This window comes from Cavia porcellus, unplaced genomic scaffold, assembly GCF_034190915.1.
Source record: "Cavia porcellus strain 051 isolate PalLab524CR breed Dunkin Hartley unplaced genomic scaffold, mCavPor4.1 scaffold_8, whole genome shotgun sequence".
Lineage (NCBI taxonomy): Eukaryota > Metazoa > Chordata > Mammalia > Rodentia > Caviidae > Cavia > Cavia porcellus.
This window is the reverse complement of record NW_026947491.1, coordinates 60,499,035-60,516,861: the sequence shown is the minus strand read 5'-3', so window position 1 is coordinate 60,516,861 and position 17,827 is coordinate 60,499,035.

Below are 17,827 nucleotides of genomic sequence, written 5' to 3'. Positions count from 1 at the left end.
CACTCTCTACTTGAAATAAGATATGTATGATTGATATTTGGATGACTCATGATTGGTACAGTACTAAAATAAATGGACATAAATTGTTTTCAACTTAGAATTTTTAACTGGCATATACATGTCTCAGTGACTGAGACATTTGGATATGTTCAACTTTGAATCAGTGCTGTATTTCTTGTTAAATTACACAAAATATATCTCATCTGTCCGAATCTGTACTGTTTTTTCCTGTCTCTCAGTTTCCCAAGCTTGGGCATAGCTTCACAGGCTCTGTTTTCAACTTTTCCAGTTTCTGATTTATTGATACTGTTATTGGATAGTCTGCTTCTCAAAGCAACTTGCCAACTAAAAATTACTAGGCCTGAGTTTCTCGCCTCTCCCTCTGGAACCGGATTCCATGTTCTTCTTATCTCAACAAAGAATTGAACAAAACAAGCAAAAATCAGTGGCCAAGTTTATTTGAGAAAGTAAAAGTGAAACGTGAAGGAGAAAGTGACTCTGTGGATCAAGCTTGGGCTGAGTAAAGGGAAAAAAGAAGGTAAAAGCAAAATTGAAAGTAAACGCTGCGTCATGACAGCAAGCTCTTCACGGCATCAGGTGTCCCTTATATTGTCCCATCTGGAGGAAACACATGGTTCTATATATGGGTCCTGATGCTGGGATCTCACGTTTCAGGCTAATGTCAGGTCCAGGCTGTCCTATTGAAAACCTGCTCAAGTTCACACAAGAAATCCACATGCAGTCCTTTGGGAATTGTTCTGTGCGTGTGTCTAGGATCTTGTCATAACACGCAATGCCTGCTAACCCAACCAGCTGTGCCTTGCACTAATCTTTCTCAATTCTGGAATGGGGGTCTCAGGCAAAAAAAATGTAAGGCTATAGTAGAAATGGAGTCAGAATACCTGATAGAATCCAAGATCTATCATTGGCTTGCTTTTAATGGTAAGTATTTTCACTAGGTAAGTTTTTTGGCTTAACCTGTACCTCAGGTTGGCCTCACACTCATGACAATCCTCCTGCCTCAGTCTCTGAAGTGTTTGACTTACAGGTGTGCACCACCATCCCCAGTTTTGGTTAACTTCTTTATCAATAAAAGAGGGAAAATACTTGATACTTACACAATTATATTTTAGATATAGTCTGTCATACAAATCTCTACTATTCTAATATATTTGAATCAATGGTGCCTTAAAAAAGAAATATACCAGCAGTTTCCCTCTGGGTATTCCTCGCATACTCCGATTTCCTGCTGATATTAATATTTGTTAGTATTAAACAAATTATTTCCCCAAAAGGGATTTTCCTAGTTTTCAGTTGTTCAATATTGACATTTTTATGCTTCACAGAACTTTAGGAAGTGAATGAGTAATGAATAAAATGAGTATTGATGCATCTTACAAAAAAATTTGATCCCAGTATATCAGACCACTTTGTTGTAGGGAGCAGTGTTGGAACACTCAACAAAGTTTCTCAAAGGATTCAGAGGAAAGATTCAATGAACATATTTGAGAGTAGATCACAAGAAGAAGTAGAAAAGTAAGGGACAAGTGAGAGGGAATTTGATATTCATCTCCTTCCCATGTGAGAATGAGCCATAAATAAAAGGCTAAGCACCATGGGAAGAGCATGGTGTCCTTGAAGCTATGGGTCCCACAGATGGAGTGCATTCTGAAGATACAACTAAATACTGAGTGCCCAAGAAGCAGAATAGTTATGTGACCAGAAGACAATTTTGGGAGAAGGCACTGAAACTATTTGCTGGTGCAGGATGCCTTAGCCATCAAGACCACGGAGGAGCAGTAAATGGGGCACAGATGAAGTCAGCAGTGGAGCATAGATAGTGAGGATTAGAGACTAAATGTCCAATAGTAGTGCTACTGCCATTTAACTCACCTCAACCTTAGTGTGGAATCATTTCAGTGACCTAACAATATTCTTAAGACATTGTAGAACGTTTTGTTCCTAGAAAATGATGTGAGGCTGACAGTTTTAGGTTGCAGGATTATAATAATGAGTAGGACAGGTGAATTTCTGAAGTCAGAGTTTATATACTGGTAGAGAAGTTTGATGATTAAGTAATCAAGTGTCAACTTGGTTGGCTTGATATCATCCAAAAAACTGGTGAAATGCATTTCTGAACGTGTCTGGGTGGGTCATAGAGGCATAACCTTGAAGTCTGGTCCCTGGCCCCTTCCTCTTCTCTTCTTTTAAATTATGGGTGTCAAGCATTGTGTCCCAGCAATAAGAAAGTGACCAATACAGAAACTTCATATCAGAGAAAAGAGGAGTCATCGCTGTGATTGTACCTGACCAAATGATTTAGAAGTCTCTGTAACTGGTTTGTGGGAAGAGTTTGGAAAGTTTTGGAGATGCAGGCTACAGAAAACGTTGTGCTGCAAGCAGAGTCCAATGGGTTATTGATTTCTGTTGGAGCTCAAAACATGAGTATGTTGATGGGAATGTGGATAGTAAAGACAAGGCTCAAGAGGGTTCAGGAAGAAACGAGGACTACACTGGCAACTACAGTAGAGGACATGTTACATTTTGTCAAAAAATGTGTCTGCGTTTTGCCTATGTCCTGAAACTTTGCAGGAGTCTGAAATTGAGAGCAGGGAACTAACTTGTGTGGTGAAGGAATTTCAATAAAACCTAATATTCAAGGTAAGGCATGGGTGCTGATAGCTGCTTTTAGCCAGATTAATAGAAACAATCAGGGCAAATAAGAAGCAGAATAGAAAAATTTGAAAAACTTAAATTTTGGCTCAAAAGAAACCATGTGTAAAGTCTGAGTCAGTGGAGGTGTGGTGCTAAAGATGTCAGTGCCATTAACAATGAACCAAATATTTTGCACAGGGACAAGAAGAAAGATAGCTCGAAGGTATCTCAGGAATCAAGAAGACCTCACCCATCTCAGGCTCAAAGGTGCAAAAGTGTAAACTTTTCATTTGATAGGAGAACCCCATTCCACCTGTTAAGAAGGGCTGCCCAAGGAATTGGTTCTCAGTGAATCACTTCACTGTGCTCCAACATGTAGGCAGGTACTCAAAAGGTTTATTTTTGCCTTATGGCTTTAATCTATGGTTGACTGATTACAAGACAGAAACATCATGGCAGCAAGGAGGTAAAATGACAGAGAAAGAATGAGAAAAATCATATCCTTCAATATCATGCTCCAGGGACGTACTTCCTCCAACCAGGGTCTATCTATTAATAGCCCATTCAACGAGGAGCCCATCAAGTAGATAATCTGTTTATGAGGTTAGTACATTTACAATCTAATCACCTTTCTAGGCCTCTCTTAATGCCATCAAACTGATAATTGAGATTACTACGATAGACATTTCACATTTGGTTAAAAAAACACCATATAAAGGAGCCTATAGCTTCTTTCTTTTTAGAGTTATCATTCAAATCCTACACTGCCACAGACCAAAGTATCTATACGTTTGGCTTGCTTAGACTACCTTTTAAGAAGGCATTCTCTTAGGTTTAATATATAATATATAATATAGTTAAGTATACATATATAAGTAAAACAGCACCTTTATCTTTTAATTATTTAATTAATGAGATAATGCCCAAGTTTAATAATTAAATTAAAAACTCATATGCTTCTTAACAACAACAAGCACCTATTTATAAAAACATACACATATAGATAGGTTAAAATAATATTGTTGAAAATCGCTGCCTTTTATTTGTCAAGTTGCACAAGTTCATATAACATTTGATACATGAGGTTTCCTTCTATTGACTATGGGGAGCACAAGAAGTAAAGTCAGCACCGCCCTGCTCCCCTCCCCTACTCAGTGACCCACTATTGCCTAAGAATCCCATCTTGAGTACTGTAAGGTGGAGTAATGAAAAATATCACTAAAAATCACATAATAATGTTAAAAGTTTTCAGTCTTGTTGGAAAGCATTTCTAGATGACCAGAGCCCATGAGACCAACAGGCTACAGGTTGGACACACCTGCTGCTATGATTTGTATCTAGTGGTCCCCCAAATCCTCATGCCCTCAGAGGTGGGGCATTTGAGAGTTGCCTCAGATCATGGTGTGGGATGCTGCATCTGGGGTGTGTGATATAGGAATTAAATTGTGAGATATTAAATTAGTTCACTGATTAAATTAGCATAGTTCTGGGTGTGGCTGAATGGATTTACTGAAGACAGAATCTCCACCCTTGGTGTGGGTGGCACCTCCTATTAGTCAGTATCTGCAAGAGAACAGACTTAATTTAGGACACAGAAATTTATCAGAATAGCTTATACTATTTGACCACAGAGTTAAATGTACAAGAGTGCCAGAGATCTGTGCATGTCTAGAGATTAGCTAGCTATCCAATTATGTGTTATTTTTCAAAGATGTTGAATGTTGGCAAATCTTTAAGACTTATCTGGCTTATGGATTCTTACAAGAATGTTGCATTCCATAGCCAAGTAAATTACAAACACACTGAGTTGAAGTTAAACATAATTCTTTATTATAGTTGTTTTCAGCACTAAAGAATTTTGAGAGTGGACTGAAAATAAAATGCCCCTCAACCTTATTTCAAAGTGGTTACTTTTATCATAAAACTTCTAATGTTCTTGTCTACTAATGTTTTAGGACACACAGTTTGGGAAGTGTGTTTTAGTGCCTGTTAGTTTTGAAGATATCTAACCAGTCCTCCAAGAATATTTAATCTGAAATAACACCTACAGCATTTCACAAAGAAGGACATTTCTTGGATATAAATAACTGAATATTGCAGTAGCTCAGGAGATCATGGCAGAAGGATCAAAAGCTTGAAGCCAGCCTAGAGAACTTTGGGAGACCGCTCTAATCACTCTGTCTTCACTGAGACAAAATCCCCAATATCTGGCACCCACAATCAAATGCTGAAAAGTTTGTTTTGGGTCACATTTCAGTTCATAATCTGCTGACTCCTAGGCAGGAGGGCATAGCAGAGGAGGGTTTTTTGCAGCATGCAAACAGGAAGCAGACAAGGTTGGACCCATGGAGAGAAAGAACTTCACTGACCTACCTCTTCCAACCAGATTCCACCACATAACAGCAAGCCACCATAGCACACCCACATTCAGTCACCTTCTATAAGTCCTGCCTCTGAGCCCGTGAGGCTCTGGGTGGATCTTAAGATATAAACCATAAGAGGGACTCTGTCTCTAATTATAAAACTGTAAAATTGAAAAGGGATGGGAATATAACTCAGTGCAAAGGTTCTAGGTCCAATCTTGAATACCAAGGGGAAAAAAGACTGAAAAAACATGTAAGCATTACACACAAACACACACACACACACACACACACACACACACACACACGCATGCAAGCACGCATGCACACACCCCTTATTCACAAATAAGAACTGAAAGTTACAGTATGCCAAAAACCACTTGGTATCAGTTTTCTTTGATTCAGAGTTCAGTTTTCTATTTTGGTTCCAAGATGTGAATAAATAGGAAAAAGATGGAAAATAATCCAGATGAGAATCCTGAGTCCACTTGAGAGGAGCTTCATGAAGAAAGTACTTGCAGCAACATAAGTAGAGTAAATACTAATTCTCAAAGCAAGAGGTGAGGCTGCATGGTGGATGGTCTCGTTGTGGACCATGACACTCTAAGTTCATGACAATCTAAGAGCAAACTGAAAGGGGTCAAAACAGAATATGTAATGTCAGAATTATATGACTTTGGCCTTGAGAGTGTTTAATTTGGCAGAAGCTATTTTCCATGACTAACCAAGTCCTGCACTTCTGGGATCAAATGGCAGTATTAATCGGAGCCAACAGTGAATGTTCCAATGCTCTCCAAGACCAATGTGAGGAAAAGTAACTATTTAAATGCTTTGTAGAGAAACACATCATGTATAATCCTTGGGGGAAAAAATTAACAATTGCAACCTCATGCCAAATATTCCTGAAGATTTCTCAGCAGTACAGCTAATCCTCTGTGCTGGCAAAAGCTGCTTTTCTTTCATTATTTATGTCTGTTTTGGCAAAGGAGTTCTTAGGTTTAAAGGACACACACACATACACAGAAGTGTCACAATGCACTTGACATTGTCACTGTAGTGACAAGGTTTTCTCCAACTGTCAGTTTCAGTGATACTTCATTTTATTTGATGCTACACAGCTTTGTAGTGAGAAGTGGCAGGCATGCTTTTTTATTCCCTGGAATGTCATTAGTAACAGCAGAAATCAATTGCCTTGAAGAAGGAGGGTGCAGAATAAATGTAAACATAATGGGCTGAGATCTGCACATAGAATCACCTATTTTATTTTATGAATTTTTGAATGATGGAAAGGTACAGAGAAACTTCCATTTCTTTAGGCATGTTGCTCACAGAAGACACCAAAGTCCATATGCATAGTTTCATTTTCTTCCATGGGCTGGGTCATTTCCAGCCTAACAACCTAAAAAACAAGCATTAATTGTGTCTCTATGTTCATACAATGAGAAGGTGACTCTTGTAAAAACCTGAAATAATTCTCAGAATAAAAGAATGTGCTTCAAATATCAATAGCAAGATTCCCTAATGCTCAGTGGAGCACTACTTCTGGAGCATGATAATGCATACAGTGAAAAGTTGAACATTTTCATGGTAAAATCTTATCTTGGAGAACACCACACTATGTAATTAATCAGGTTTCTTTTCATAGGGCTTTTGGAGCCTTCCATAAGATGATGTACAATGTGAGACTTTATGGGAAAAAGAAAATACAATTTCCTGAACTTACTTCACAGAAACCTGTTATGGGTCTATGTAATTTTGCGAAGCACGTATTGTGGAAAAGAATAATTCCCATCAATTAACCCATTAGTGTCATATACAAAGGGCGTGTCTTATAAAAACCAAATTTTTAAGAAACACGGGCTATCCTGACAATAGGATCAAAGTCATTTGGGGCTTTAGCAAAGATGGACAGCAAGGCTTGTGTAATTTCTACCTCACTACATAGATTTTCTCCCTTTTCTCCTATTTGTGAAAGAGTAAAAGTGGCAAATAGTGATATTATGACAGAGCAGAACTCACAAGTATCTCTAAAATGTGAAATGAAAACTCAAAAATGTTAGCATTTCATTGTTGACGTCTTTTACTTGGACACTGCACCCCAAAATGGCCTTGTCAGTGCTAACTGGTGATCTTGGATATCCTAAAATAGGGCTTTAGACTTCTCATGGGCTTAAGCCATTAAAGACTCTGTGTGTGTGTGTGTGTGTGTGTGTGTGTGTGTGTAAGATGACAAACGTGTACAAATGCAGGATTGGGTTGCTCAGAGGAAACTCCAGAAAAGGAAAAACAAGTCACACTTCCTCAACTCTTCAAAGCTAGTACAAATTTCAGAGACTACCATATCTTTGAAGCTCTCTGCAACGTGTTTTACCACATTTTCAAATGATCGTAGGTCATGGACACTAGGATTTGATTATACAGAGTTTTGCCCTATAACAGAGAGAAGTCTTCACTTGATATTTTAGTTTACTGCACCTGGAAAAATGTGATAAAGAAATATCCTTTTGTCTGTAAAGCTGAATTAGGAGTAAATATATGAAATGCATGTAGAAGCAACTTAGCATAATGATTAAGAATCGAGACTGCAGACCATCCCTCCTGAGTTTAAAACTAAGCTTTTTGCCCTGAGACAAGTTATTTATTATAGAACTCGTGTCAAGTTGTCACAGAATTCAATGAGTTCATATTTGAAAACATATTAAAATAGTAGCTGATAGATAATTAATGTTTATTGTATTTGAAAATATATTTTCAATACGGTTTTCACTTTGTCTTGTTCACGTCACAGTTATCAGCAGTCATCCCACGGTGCATCTCAGGGAAAGTTGGCAAGCCAGTATCCCCAGGAGAAAGCAGTGACATGGCACAGGGGCAGTGGAGCACACTGAGAAGAAGCAGGCACTGCTGCACTGCAGAAGGAACAAAAGGAAGCAGGCGTGGATTTGCATGTTACGGCTTTCTCCTCCCTCACATATGAGTACACCCAGAAGAATATTCCAGAAGGGGCTGGGGCGTCAGGCTACAGGAAAAGCAGAGAGCAGAACAGTTTCTTCCTCATTTCCAAGTGGGTACTGTGGGAAGAATCCCTGTCACAGATACTTCCTCCCCTATATAAAAACTCTGCTTGGCCCATCAGAGTAGACTTAGTACTAGTGCATGATTAGGCCAGTAGAAGTCTGCATGAGATTCCCCAAGTCCTCCCTCTGCTCCCCTTGAGCGTTCTCAAATTCTGGTACCATGTGGAGGCACATGCAGACAGTGTAAAGGCAGGTTTACTGAGGAAGTGATTGTGATTATATTAAACAGACAGACCTGATAGCCAAAATTTGCAGGCTGGGCTGCCTCAGCTAGGTTTGGCAAGTCACAGATCCCTCTAGCAGGGAGAAAAGGAAGAAAGCACCTGAGGGCTGAATTAAAAATAACAAACAAAACAACAATAATCAAAGTAGCCTGATAGCACACTGCATAGACTTAATTTTCTTATGCAAGTGACTTTATAACCAGACTAGATTATCAAAGGAGTAGAGCTTTGTAAGGAAGACCAAATGAGCCATACAACATATATAAATATATATTTTTTACATATTGGAGCACAATGTGATTTAAACTTATATGTCCATTACAGAAATATTCCCTCAAAAGATGACTACTGGTAAGCAACAGCATGAAAAATGTACAAGATACTTAAAAGAATAGAAAGTGAGTCAGCCAAGGTGATACTTAGGTCTTGAGGAAAGAAAAGGTAAGCCCAGTAAACGAAGTGATTGCTGAGCTAAAGTGTGATGTGCTGAACTGAAGGCTGTCTGAGTCTCATGCAAAGATATTCAGCCAAGAGTTGTAGATGTAAGAATGGTGCACAGAAGAGGGGAGAAAGATGAAGATATCTGAGAATTCATCCACTTTGAAGTGAGCACTAAAGCCACGTGGTAGACAGAGAAGGGAAAGTGGTTAAGGTTAAATTCATTTATTTATTCGATGAAAATACACCACTCCTGTTTTGGTACAGGAGTGGAATTCAGAAGAAAGAAGGTCAAGTCTAGAATCACTGTGGTATTTCTCCAAAAAAGATCTACGTTGGGCCCTTTGAGCAGCATTCACTTGGGCTGGTCAGTGGCCAAGTTCTCTTTATGCCGAGATACTTGGTTTGATCATGATTTTCAGTCTGCCTGGCATTAGGATGGCCATGAGTCCAAACTCTGTCCAGTGACATGGACAGACTTTTGTAATGCAGGTCACTCGCAGTGTAGACCCATATGTCATTAAGTCCCTGTTTTCTCTTCTGCATAAAAACAAAATTATTTCTTCCCACAGCATCTAGGTTCATAAAGAAGACAAATTGAGAAGCTAGGATTAAATTACTTACTATGTGGGCAGAGTTCTCAGCCATACCAACCTGCAAAGATGACAATAAAAGGATATAAGTGAGAAAAATATCACTTTATTTTAAAATCATGAGTATTTATAGGGTAAAGAAATGGTTTCAACAGCTCATATTATTATTTACCTAATTAATACAAACCAAGATTGATTTGACTCACTATCTCATGCTGATCAAAACCAGTGGGAGATTGGGGTAACTATCAGAATGATAATTTATTAACTCAATTTGACAGGTGTAACTGTCATATACAGAAATTTTCACACTGACATGATCCAGGCATTCTCTATGCGCTGAAAGCCATACAGAATTGAAAAACACTTCATTTGCTAGTAATGAACTTACAGAACAGGGACTGGAAAAATGTGAAATTCATACATTCCTCATATTTTTTAAAGAAGGACTTCTCAGAGAAGAATGAGAAGCTATTTAGGAAGCATGAAACCAGAACAAGGGGAGCTGGCTGGAACTAGGACCTTACAACAAATATATAAGAAATTTTGAAGTATCCACCTCTTGAGATCGCATCTCCAGTATGATCAAAAAATAATTGTGAACCTGATAACTAAAGTTCCTTATCAGTCAACACTTTGATGAAATCCAGGGTTATGATTGGGATGTATGTTGTTCTCTCCAAAACTCATGTTTAAATTTAGCTCCATTGGAGCTGTGTTGAGAAGTGTTGGAATCTTTTCAAGAGGTGTTTTGGTTTATATTGAGATGTCCCTCACCTCAGAGCATTCATAGGTGGGGCTTTTGAAATATAACTAGATTATGAAGCTATCATTTTCTTTCCTCCTGTAAGTACCAACCTTATATTTCCCTTGGTTAGAAATGGAAAATTTAAAAGGCATTTTTAAAGGTTTCAAGGCACTGTATTACCTGGCACCATATTATTGTTGGGTAATAGGAATAAGGCACTTGCCCTCCAGGGACTGACTTACAGCCTTGCATGGGACACAAGTAAGCAAACTATCTAGGTTTCCACATATCTAGATTGCCAGCGCAATGTGTGAGAAAATGCAGGATCAGCTACAAGATGCAGCTATAGCACAGAGAACAATGTGATTGACTCCTCTTGGTTATCGGGTATAACAGGAAATTAAGGGAAGCTTCCTGTAAGAGCTGATGCTGATCTGCAGCACTAGTGGAGGTGTTCCCAAAAGAGGAAAGACTAATGGAAAACCCTTTAAAAATGGTTTGAACTGCCTATTCAATTGTAACTAGCTAACTAGTGGGCAGTGTGCAAGTGAGAGGTATCATTTGAGAGGAAGGGAGGTAAGCTTGATGAATAGAGGTCTTTTGCCATGAAGAATAACTGGATTCATTTTTAAGGTTTTTTTTTTTTTTTTTTTTGCAGCGCAAGCTGACTGACTAAAGCAACAGACATATTGTCTCAGTTCTGGAGGCTAGAAGCTCAAGATCAAGGTGTGGACAGTATTGATTTTAAGGCATGTGTAAGAATGACCTCCCATTCCTCTCTCCTAGCTTCTGGTGGTTGGCTAGCAATTTCTGTCATGTCTCAGCTTGTAGAACTGCTACCCTGATCTCTGAATTAATGTTCCTACTGTAGTTCTTTGTGTGAGTACATGCCCCTAATTTCCACTTTTGTGAAACATATCAAATATTCTGGGTTAGAGACTACACTAACAACCATATTTTTACTTCCTGAACTGTGTAAAGGTCTTATGAAGTCACATTCTGAGAGAGTGGGGATTAGGACTTCATCATAGAAATTTTGGTGGGACAATATTACCCATAACTACATGCATTTAAATAATAGCTAAAAAGAAATAATGAAAGAAGACTCAAGCATAAAAATAGGAAGAGACTGCAGTCTCAGGGATGAGCAGGACAGGCGCTGGACTGCTCTCAGAGCCCAACTAAGGGTAGGCAGCAAACCCAACATGTGCTTCTTGCACTTCATTTTCTGTGTCTTTCTTTTTTTTCTCAGTTGCAAAACAGTGATAGTAGTATGACTACTTCTAATGGGTTTCTGTGGGGATTAAATGTGATTATGTACATAAACTCTAAGCACACAGTAGGCACTTAACAATATTAGCATGAGAAACTGGGTTTAGTCAGACAACACTGACATCTTTAATGTGCATGTGTTACTCAGTTCCAAACGTGTTCTACACAGGCATTGCTCTGCTCCTTACATATGCAATATCATAAAAAGGTGATACTGTGGGAGGCTTCTTTTGCCTCCCACCATGTGTAGGACTTTTAAAATTCCATACTTGCTTCATGTGTGCAAAGATCTATGGAAATGCATAAGCACAAAGAATGTGAATTATGGCAATGAAGCAGGATTTCAAAACATTCTCTTCTTATGCTTCCTGGAAATTCAACTCAGATTTGACACCTCATGAATCTTTTTCTTCTAGGTGCTTGGTGTGGGTCCAGTGTGGTAACTGATCTGCCCAAGAGAGCCAAACGAAAGCTTGCCTTTCCCCATGTGTCCAGCTATTCAAGTAGTTAAGAGATAAATTACTTCTTCCATTTTTTTACCACCCAAGATATGGCAAAGTCCTTCATTCGGCATAGTGACCGTTTTTCCTTTGCCATAGATAAGAACTACTTTAGACACCATGTAAACTCTTTTAGAAATATATTATCACATTCATGGCACATTCGAATGATGCTTGAAATGAGCATACACATTATGGCTCGTAGGATTAAGCCAAAACAGTGCCCCAGATCAAGGTTTATATTTTTTAAACTTCCCCAGTCTCTGCTCCCTTGGATTAGTAAAACTTTCCTGATGGTCTTTCTTTATTTGTTTGCTTGTTTATTTGTTTGTCTTTTTGAGACAGGGTCTCACTCTGCAGTTCAGGCTGTCCTTGAGTTCACGTTGTAGCCCAGGCTGATCTCGAACTTGCAACAATCCTGCCTTAGCCTCCCAAGTGCTGGGATTCCAGGCATGAGCCACCATGCTGGGTTTGCTGATGTTCTCTAGGGAGTCCTGAAAAAGACTGTTATTCTTTCAGGTGAAATCTATTTAAATAGTGTTTCTGAAAGACACAAATATTCCAAGCCAGCTCATTGTCTGCCTGTTTGTGAGATGCAGTACCCAATGCCATTTTTTGTCTTTGCTCTCAAAGCAGCTTTACTCTATTTCCTATCAATCCTGACCCTTTTTTAAAAATGAGATTAAATGTGTCCTTTTACATTGCTTACCCTCAGGTCTTTAAGCTTATATATAAAATGCCTGTTTGGAACAAAGGAAAATTCCCAGGCGCTTCCTATCATCTCCAGTTACCACATTATAGCTCCAGCTTGTCTGTGTTGGAGACCATGATGCATGAAAAAAACCTTCCATTCTTGGCTTGTTTAGGTGAGGAGTTTCCTAAGTCATGGTCCATCAGGCCAATAAGTATGCATTTATTTCTTCTATCTCCTGCTGTTTTCTTAGCCTCACTCTCCACTGCTTCTCCTACTTACCTGACTCCTTCATTGGCTTCTAAAATGTCTCTCTTCCATGTCAACATCTTCGTTAACCGTAAATCTCAAGGCCTACATTGACCTTGAATTTCTGGATCCTTATGGGTTTCCATAGCTCCCAGAAAAAGCCCAAAGTTCTTTACATATCATTCAAGGTCTTTCAAAGGTGTGTTCAAATGAATGCCCACAAGCTCTTGTTTCTTGAGATCCTTCCATGTGAAGCTGCCTTTCCATAGACACCTGTACTATGCCGCATATTTGATTACTGTCTTCCTTCTGCATGGAAAGCAGAGCCTCATGTCTCTCAGGGCTCAGCCTAGTTCTTCTAAGAAACTGCTCCCTGGGGAGCTCTTCCCTAGCATCCATAGCACTTTTTACTTTATACCTCATTAGCTTGTGTATCTGCTCAGCTTCCTTCTGGACTGTGAATTCCTTCAGCGTAGAAATACCTCTGATTCATAACTTAGAGGTATCTGACACAGGTTCATCTACAAACAACGAACATCAAGTTCTTATTTGAGAATAACCTAGCACCAAAGCAGTAGATGGAAACCTCAAAAACTTTCATGGTGCATTGTGTGCCCAAGTAAGACATGCAACCACTTTTGTATCTGCCAGATAATTTACCCCCCTGGAACAGCTGTCTTTTGTCTTCTCTCATGTTTTCCCAGCACAATCTTCCCTGACAATTATCCCTTACTCTAAACGCAAGATGTGTGCAGGGGAAAGGAAGGAGATGCGTGGTGTTTTTCCATCTGATTTGTCTTGCTATTGCTTCAAGTCAGTTGCATTTTGTTTTGTTGACAGGCTAAGTTACCTCTCATGTACCTTGTTTTTTGAAAGTTCTACTGAAATGCTCTTGAAAGTCCATTATAGTTCTTGGTGTTATAGGCCCATACATCGTTCCTGATTTGGGATCCTGTGATTTTCTTCCCATGGGAGGCAGAAAGGCTCCATTTAGTTTGTTTTCCACACTGTGGACTACCAGGTTCTCAGCACAGAACTGTCTGTGAAGAGATGTTAGCTAAGGCAAGCACCCCAAGAGCTGTGCTGTGTGTCTTTGTCTAGACATGTGCTTGCATGTGTATGGATGTGTGTGTGCAAGCGTGTTTGGATGGGGAAAGCAGGGGAAGGCTGAGCAAGACACTGAATGATAGCTTAACAACCATGAGTGGAGAAAGGAAGGGGCATTGTCTTAAAAACAGATCGGGAGTTTCGATAGCTACAACCAGCCCACAGACATTAATCACTGAAGCAAGTGAGTGAAGCATAACTCTGAGCCACAAAATCCTCAGACTATATACTGACTTTCTGGCTTCCTTTGCTTTTTAGTGTTTCTCTTAGCAGTTGATAGTCTTTATTACTTCCATTATTTGAATGAACGACCTTGGAGAAAGACAAAGGAAGATATATAACATAATTTGTGCATCCTTCCCTCTCTTCTGATTCTATTTTTTTACTCACTGCCCTGTGTTCAGTGCAGTTCCCCTGGAAGAAATTCAAACCATCTTTTGGTTCAGGTTTTTGTCTTTCTTTTGTTTCTCTGACAATCTGTTTTAAAGTACTGAATTAATGAGTCATTGATATTTACAGTCTTAGTGCATTACTGAGAAGTTTCTTTCATAAAGAAAATGCGAAGTGAGTAAAATCTAGACTACCTTAAGCCTCTGACCTGATTTGCCTTCACAGGGATGCTGGTCAAACATCTGTCTGCTGGTTAAACACTCGGGTTTGATTGCTCTTTCCTAGCTTCTCTCCCATCTCAAGTTGCCCATTGGTCTAAAACTGCATTCAGCCCCTGGCCATGGCAAGATCAATGAGTAGCATCCTTAACATATCCCTGGAGGTGCCCTGTACTTCATACCTGTCTTCAGTGTGTCCTCACGGCTGTACAGATTCATCTTCTTTAGTCAGATTAAATGGGTAGTCTGATAAATTCATTCAAAACAAAAGGGATAATAATGACTTTCCTTAAATGTGTATTTAGCATAGGAATCTTAGTTAACTCCAAGAAGAAGAACGTAGTATGATACATTCTATTCAGACAAATTGTATGTGTGTGTGTGTGTGTGTGTGAAAGAGAGAGAGAGAGAGAGACAGACAGACAGACAGACAGACAGATGGACAGACAGACAGGCAGGCAGGCAGAGACATAGACAAAGACAGAGAGATGCAGAGTAAAAAAAATATGGTGAAGTCGAAGGGTTTTGGCATCCTTCACATTGTACAGTAGCTATCACTGGGCAACTGAATTTTAGGAGCCATTCTGGGAAGGTACTAGCCAGGTGCTATTTTAACAAGGTAAATGGAGAGTCGTGAAAATAGTGGAGAAATACAAAAACTAGAAAACATCTGCGTTTGTTGGCAGTGTGAAGACCTCACCCCTGAGACACACACACACACACACACACAATTCCACATGGCTTCAGCTGTATATCTGTTGTTGCTTGTTCCTTGGATCTGAGACACCAGAAGAAATAATATTTATGAATCTGTTAATCACACGTATTCCTTGACAGTCAGTGACATGTGTGTCCTATGCATCATAGGAAACAAGTTGTTTTCCAAAAGTTAGAGTTGCACAGGATTTTGTTATATACACTCAGATAAATTTTTAATATGCCAGTGCCTTCCATGAGGAGGTCATTAGCTCCTTAGTCAAGTTCCCTGTAAAGTTTATAAAGCATAAAATCTACTTCATTTGAAATAATGGAAAACAAATTTTTATTTGCTAGTTTTTCATGAAGTTTTATAATTAAAGTTCTGGTAAATGTCTCTAGGTCTAACTATGGCAGTGATGCCAATGTTAGTGTTGCATTCTGTCTAGGTTACTTACAAAAACAGAATTTTGTCATTTAAAAAGCACGATAGCTAAAACCAAGCTAATGGTATCAGATTAAAATTGGAAGTCTAGAATTAAGGTGTTGTTGGGAAGAACAAAGCTTGTCACTGGAATGTCTTCACTCTCAAAACCCAGTCCTCAAAAATAGAGCAATGCGAAATAATTGTTTCCTATTTGGAGTCATTTTTCACCAAAATTTTTCTAGTGAAGGTAGCAACCATGTAAAAAAATAAGCCCCTTGAAAAGCACGTTGGTGTAGTCAGGGGTTGTACACAGAGAACAACTAGGATTAGGACATGGAGTTTATAATATTTTTATAATGGTCACCGGAAGTTAACACGGGAAAATGCAGGAAATCTATCCACAACACCAAAGACACAGATTAAACCCCACGGTAATGTCCCACATGAGCTCCAGAGCTCAGGACAATGCCTCCCACGAGTCCAACTGGAGGCCCAGAGCCCACAAGAAGGACTCACGCCAGTCTCTTTTATGGATTCCTGCCAAGAAGACCCAAGGGTCAGCGGTGGAAGCCAGAAAGTCTATGCCAGCAGGATGAAGGAGCTGTGCTAGTGGGATGAGGGTTCTGGGCTGGAGCCGAGAAGTCACACTCTCAACAAAGACCAAGGCTACTCTGAAAGGCACCACAGCCATCCTCAGTGACACGGAGGCCACGAGCTCCTCCAACAACAAGCACAGTCGGGTACATGCCAGGAAGCAGCATGACGAGTTCATCCTGGAGACCAAGGGGCACATGTCTTCCCCTCCGGAGCCAGGAAGCAATGCTCGATGTGAAGACCAGAGATTCTCCAGGAGAACCAACAGCTCAGACAGCAACTCGTAGGAGAACCCACATGCCTCAACCCTCTCAACTCCTTTCTTCTCCACCTATTTATCCTGGCAACCCTCCTCAGGTGGAGCATCTTCACTCAATGCCTTGCTGATGTAATCCAGCTGGCGTTAAGTTGACCACCAGTTCTTAACCGGTAACATACCTGTATAAAAATTATAGCACCATATTTCATATAAATGATTGTATGATTTAACATCAAATATTTCATGTTATCCTCATATGTATTCTAAAGTGGGTTTTCTCATTCTCATTTGACATCTAGAAAATGGATTCTAGGTAAGCAACTAGGACTATACATTTTTTAATTATCAATTTGTATTACTTTTAGTAACTCACAAAAGGAAAGTGGGAGGGTGAAACCTTAACTCCATAGTTGGTGAGAAAGTTCAAATAGACGTCTACATTTACTGAGTGTGACATGATGTTTCTGGTAGTAATGTGTAATTTAGGAGTTCAAGTTTGGATTTTTCTCCACCTTTAGGTAATTTTCTGGCCACAGGTTTGGTAGCCTAATGTAGTGTTAGTAACATTTTAAATTCTTTCAATAAAGTAGCAAATATAGTTATTATAACAAAAAAGTAATTTTAAAATTATTATGCTATACAAATGCATTCTTATACTTGAAACTTACTGGGATAACAGTAACTTATAACAAGGCCACAGTTTAATTTATGTTCCAACTTTCAGATTGCTGAGTTAGCATAGGACACTAATACTTGAGGTTTCCTTAGCTTAAAGATTCTTTTTTAAGATATAGAAAGTTATTAGTTACACAGTTAGCACTAAAACACTAAATTCATGAGAATTTGTCTTTGCTTTTTGTTAATTTGGGTTTTCTCAGGGCTCACAAGGGAAATATATACTTTTACAACAGAAAAAGTGTTTTGGAGATTCCATCTTTAGGTAAGCAAATAAAAAATAGGAAGAAAAGAAACCAGAAAAAGAAAAAACAAAAATGCTCTAGTGTAAGTCATGAGAACCATTAGATTTTTGAACTTCTGTGACTCTCTTGTTGAGGCCTCAGAACAGTCCATAACCTTCTGTGACAGTGACATTTCCACAAACAAACCTGATTTCTAATCGCCAGTCACCATGGGAAGAGCTAACTCTGGAGCTGACCTGAGGCAGCCTCCTTTAGAGCGTAAAGATGGTTCTGTGCGCTGAGCTGTGAAATGCCAAGGAGCTCTGGTGGCTGAGAGCTGGCTCTTCGCTGCCACCAGGAGGGTGCTTAGCTGTAAGAAAGTCCGTAAAGCCTGAGTTGCTGCGTCTGGTTGCAGCTGGAGTGTGGA